Here is a 5,763-nt window from a genome sequence, read left to right on the forward strand (position 1 = left end):
CTCGTTCTTTTTGTATTTATTCATTTATTTCAACTTTTACCGACTCAACCGCCCTCCGGCGTGCCCCCGGCGGTCCCGCAAGCCCAATTCGGCCGAACCCATTGAAATGAATGGGGGAATTTTATACGTTTTTGCCTTTTTTTTCCCCCCCTCGTTCTTTTTGTATTTATTCATTTATTTCAACTTTTACCGACTCAACCGCCCTCCGGCGTGCCCTCGGCGGTCCCGCAAGCCCAATTCGGCCGAGCCCATTGAAATGAATGGGGGGATTTTATACGTTTTTGCCTTTTTTCCCCCCCTCGTTCTTTTTGTATTTATTCATTTATTTCAACTTTTACCGACTCAACCGCCCTCCGGCGTGCCCTCGGCGGTCCCGCAAGCCCAATTCGGCCGAGCCCATTGAAATGAATGGGGGAATTTTATACGTTTTTGCCTTTTTTCCCCCCCCCCTCGTTCTTTTTGTATTTATTCATTTATTTCAACTTTTACCGACTCAACCGCCCTCCGGCGTGCCCTCGGCGGTCCCGCAAGCCCAATTCGGCCGAGCCCATTGAAATGAATGGGGGGATTTTATACGTTTTTGCCTTTTTTCCCCCCCTCGTTCTTTTTGTATTTATTCATTTATTTCAACTTTTACCGACTCAACCGCCCTCCGGCGTGCCCCCGGCGGTCCCGCAAGCCCAATTCGGCCGAACCCATTGAAATGAATGGGGGAATTTTATACGTTTTTGCCTTTTTTTTCCCCCCCTCGTTCTTTTTGTATTTATTCATTTATTTCAACTTTTACCGACTCAACCGCCCTCCGGCGTGCCCTCGGCGGTCCCGCAAGCCCAATTCGGCCGAGCCCATTGAAATGAATGGGGGGATTTTATACGTTTTTGCCTTTTTTCCCCCCCTCGTTCTTTTTGTATTTATTCATTTATTTCAACTTTTACCGACTCAACCGCCCTCCGGCGTGCCCTCGGCGGTCCCGCAAGCCCAATTCGGCCGAGCCCATTGAAATGAATGGGGGAATTTTATACGTTTTTGCCTTTTTTCCCCCCCCCCTCGTTCTTTTTGTATTTATTCATTTATTTCAACTTTTACCGACTCAACCGCCCTCCGGCGTGCCCTCGGCGGTCCCGCAAGCCCAATTCGGCCGAGCCCATTGAAATGAATGGGGGGATTTTATACGTTTTTGCCTTTTTTCCCCCCCTCGTTCTTTTTGTATTTATTCATTTATTTCAACTTTTACCGACTCAACCGCCCTCCGGCGTGCCCCCGGCGGTCCCGCAAGCCCAATTCGGCCGAACCCATTGAAATGAATGGGGGAATTTTATACGTTTTTGCCTTTTTTTTCCCCCCCTCGTTCTTTTTGTATTTATTCATTTATTTCAACTTTTACCGACTCAACCGCCCTCCGGCGTGCCCTCGGCGGTCCCGCAAGCCCAATTCGGCCGAGCCCATTGAAATGAATGGGGGGATTTTATACGTTTTTGCCTTTTTTCCCCCCCTCGTTCTTTTTGTATTTATTCATTTATTTCAACTTTTACCGACTCAACCGCCCTCCGGCGTGCCCTCGGCGGTCCCGCAAGCCCAATTCGGCCGAGCCCATTGAAATGAATGGGGGAATTTTATACGTTTTTGCCTTTTTTCCCCCCCCCCTCGTTCTTTTTGTATTTATTCATTTATTTCAACTTTTACCGACTCAACCGCCCTCCGGCGTGCCCTCGGCGGTCCCGCAAGCCCAATTCGGCCGAGCCCATTGAAATGAATGGGGGGATTTTATACGTTTTTGCCTTTTTTCCCCCCCTCGTTCTTTTTGTATTTATTCATTTATTTCAACTTTTACCGACTCAACCGCCCTCCGGCGTGCCCCCGGCGGTCCCGCAAGCCCAATTCGGCCGAACCCATTGAAATGAATGGGGGAATTTTATACGTTTTTGCCTTTTTTTTCCCCCCCTCGTTCTTTTTGTATTTATTCATTTATTTCAACTTTTACCGACTCAACCGCCCTCCGGCGTGCCCTCGGCGGTCCCGCAAGCCCAATTCGGCCGAGCCCATTGAAATGAATGGGGGGATTTTATACGTTTTTGCCTTTTTTCCCCCCCTCGTTCTTTTTGTATTTATTCATTTATTTCAACTTTTACCGACTCAACCGCCCTCCGGCGTGCCCTCGGCGGTCCCGCAAGCCCAATTCGGCCGAGCCCATTGAAATGAATGGGGGAATTTTATACGTTTTTGCCTTTTTTCCCCCCCCCCTCGTTCTTTTTGTATTTATTCATTTATTTCAACTTTTACCGACTCAACCGCCCTCCGGCGTGCCCTCGGCGGTCCCGCAAGCCCAATTCGGCCGAGCCCATTGAAATGAATGGGGGAATTTTATACGTTTTTGCCTTTTTTTCCCCCCCCTCGTCCTTTTTGTATTTATTCATTTATTTCAACTTTTACCGACTCAACCGCCCTCCGGCGTGCCCTCGGCGGTCCCGCAAGCCCAATTCGGCCGAGCCCATTGAAATGAATGGGGGAATTTTATACGTTTTTGCCTTTTTTTTTCCCCCCTCGTCCTTTTTGTATTTATTTACTTATTTCAACCTTTACCGACTTAGGGGCCGCTTTGCACCGCCTGTGCCCGGGGAAGGTGCTCCTATTCGGGCCAAGTGTGACACACGCCCGCCCTCCTCCTCCGGAGCTTCCATTAGGGTAGACTTAGGGGCCGCTTGGCACCGCCTGTGCCCGGGGAAGGTGCTCATATTCGGCTTCACTGTCAGGCAGCATGCACTCCTCCTCCGGAGCTTCCATTTGGGCAAACTTAGGGGCCGCTTGGCACCGCCCGTGCCCGGGGAAGGTGCTCCTATTCGGGCCAAGTGTGACACACGCCCGCACTCCTCCTCCGGAGCTTCCATTTGGGCAAACTTAGGGGCCGCTTGGCACCGCCTGTGCCCGGGGAAGGTGCTCATATTCGGCTTCACTGTCACACAGCATGCACTCCTCCTCCGGAGCTTCCATAAGGGCAAACTTAGGGGCCGCTTGGCACCGCCTGTGCCCGGGGAAGGTGCTCATATTCGGCTTCACTGTCACACAGCGTGCACTCCTCCTCCGGAGCTTCCATTTGGGCAAACTTAGGGGCCGCTTGGCACCGTCTGTGCCCGGGGAAGGTGCTCATATTCGGGCCAAGTGTGACACACGCCCGCACTCCTCCTCCGGAGCTTCCATGAGGGTAGACTTAGGGGCCGCTTGGCACCGCCTGTGCCCGGGGAAGGTGCTCATAGTCGGCTTCACTGTCAGGCAGCATGCACTCCTCCTCCGGAGCTTCCATTTGGGCAAACTTAGGGGCCGCTTGGCACCGTCTGTGCCCGGGGAAGGTGCTCATATTCGGGCCAAGTGTGACACACGCCCGCACTCCTCCTCCGGAGCTTCCATTTGGGCAAACTTAGGGGCCGCTTGGCACCGCCTGTGCCCGGGGAAGGTGCTCATATTCGGGCCAAGTGTGACACACGCCCGCACTCCTCCTCCGGAGCTTCCATTTGGGCAAACTTAGGGGCCGCTTGGCACCGCCTGTGCCCGGGGAAGGTGCTCATATTCGGGCCAAGTGTGACACACGCCCGCACTCCTCCTCCGGAGCTTCCATAAGGGTAGACTTAGGGGCCGCTTGGCACCGTCTGTGCCCGGGGAAGGTGCTCCTATTCGGCTTCACTGTCACACAGCATGCACTCCTCCTCCGGAGCTTCCATAAGGGCAAACTTAGGGGCCGCTTGGCACCGTCTGTGCCCGGGGAAGGTGCTCCTATTCGGCTTCACTGTCAGGCAGCATGCACTCCTCCTCCGGAGCTTCCATAAGGGTAGACTTAGGGGCCGCTTGGCACGGCCTGTGCCCGGGGAAGGTCCTCATATTCGGGCCAAGTGTGACACACGCCCGCCCTCCTCCTCCGGAGTTTCCATGAGGGTAAACTTAGGGGCCGCTTGGCACCGCCTGTGCCCGGGGAAGGTGCTCCTATTCGGGCCAAGTGTGACACACGCCCGCACTCCTCCTCCGGAGCTTCCATTTGGGCAAACTTAGGGGCCGCTTGGCACCGCCTGTGCCCGGGGAAGGTGCTCCTCTCCGGGCTAAGTGTGACACACGCCCGCACTCCTCCTCCGGAGCTTCCATAAGGGCAAACTTAGGGGCCGCTTGGCACCGCCTGTGCCCGGGGAAGGTGCTCCTCTCCGGGCTAAGTGTGACACACGCCCGCCCTCCTCCTCCGGAGCTTCCATGAGGGTAGACTTAGGGGCCGCTTGGCACCTCCCGTGCCCGGGGAAGGTGCTCCTATTCGGGCTAAGTGTGACAGACGCCGGCCTATTACCCCCGGAGCGATGGAGCTGGGGGCGCTCGCTCCCCGCCCGTGCCCGGGGAAGGTGCTCCTCTCCGGGCTAAGTGTGGCAGACGCCGGCCTATTACCCCCGGAGCGATGGAGCTGGGGGGCGCTCGCTCCCCGCCCGTGCCCGGGGAAGGTGCTCCTCTCCGGCCTAAGTGTGGCAGACGCCGGCCTATTACCCCCGGAGCGATGGAGCTGGGGGGCGCTCGCTCCCGGCCCGTGCCCGGGGAAGGTGCTCCTCTCCGGGCTAAGTGTGGCAGACGCCGGCCTATTACCCCCGGAGCGATGGAGCTGGGGGTGGGCGCTCGCTCCCTGCCTGTGCCCGGGGAAGGTGCTCCTCTCCAGCCCCAGGTCGCCTAACCCCCTTACCCCTGGTCACCTAAACCCCTTACCCCTGGTCGCCTAAACGTCTCACCCCTGGTCGCCTAAACCCCTTACCCCTGGTCACCTAAACCCCTTACCCCTGGTCGCCTAAGTGGCCCACCCCTGGTCACCTAAACGTCCCACCCCTGGTCACCTAAACGTCCCACCCCTGGTCGCCTAAACCCCTTACCCCTGGTCACCTAAACGGCCCACCCCTGGTCGCCTAAACCTGCCGCCCCTGGTCACCTAAGTGGCCCACCCCTGGTCGCCTAAGTGGCCCACCCCTGGTCGCCTAAGTGGCCCACCCCTGGTCGCCTAAGTGGCCCACCCCTGGTCGCCTAAGTGGCCCACCCCTGGTCACCTAAACGTCCAACCCCTGGTCGCACTTAGTGCAATTCGGCCCACCTCGCGTCCGGGAGGAGGCCATCCTCTTCGGCCTGACTTTCACGGACGCCGGCCTGTCTCCTCCGGAGCCTCCACGCGGTTGAACTTAGGGGCCACTCGGCCCACCTCGCGTCCGGGGGAAGGCCGTCCTCTTCGGCCTGACTTTCACGGACGCCGGCCTGTCTCCTCCGGAGCCTCCACGCGGTTGAACTTAGGGGCCACTCGGCCCACCTCGCGTCCGGGGGGAGGCCATCCTCTTCGGCCTGACTTTCACGGATGCCGGCCTGTCTCCTCCGGAGCCTCCACGCGGTTGAACTTAGGGGCCACTCGGCCCACCTCGCGTCCGGGGGAAGGCCGTCCTCTTCGGCCTGACTTTCACCAACGCCGGCCCCCAGTCTCCTGTTGGACTTAGTGCAAATTCTTACTCACGCCCTTACCCCTGGTCACCTAACCAGGGGCAGGTCCCCCGCACCTCGCGTCCGGGAGAAGGCCGTCCTCTTCGGCCTGACTTTCACGAACGCCGGGCCGTCCCCGACGGAGCATCCACGCGGTTGAACTTGAGGGCCACTCGGCCCAACTTGTGTCCGGGAGAAGGCCGTCCTCTTCGGCCTGACTTTCACGAACGCCGGGCCGTCCCCGACGGAGCATCCACGCGGTTGAACTTGAGGGCCACTCGGCCCAAC

The sequence above is a fragment of the Idiotropiscis lumnitzeri genome, unplaced genomic scaffold (genome assembly GCF_059441095.1).
Source record: "Idiotropiscis lumnitzeri isolate Australia: NSW breed Sydney's pygmy pipehorse unplaced genomic scaffold, RoL_Ilum_1.0 HiC_scaffold_297, whole genome shotgun sequence".
In the NCBI taxonomy this organism is placed as follows: domain Eukaryota; kingdom Metazoa; phylum Chordata; class Actinopteri; order Syngnathiformes; family Syngnathidae; genus Idiotropiscis; species Idiotropiscis lumnitzeri.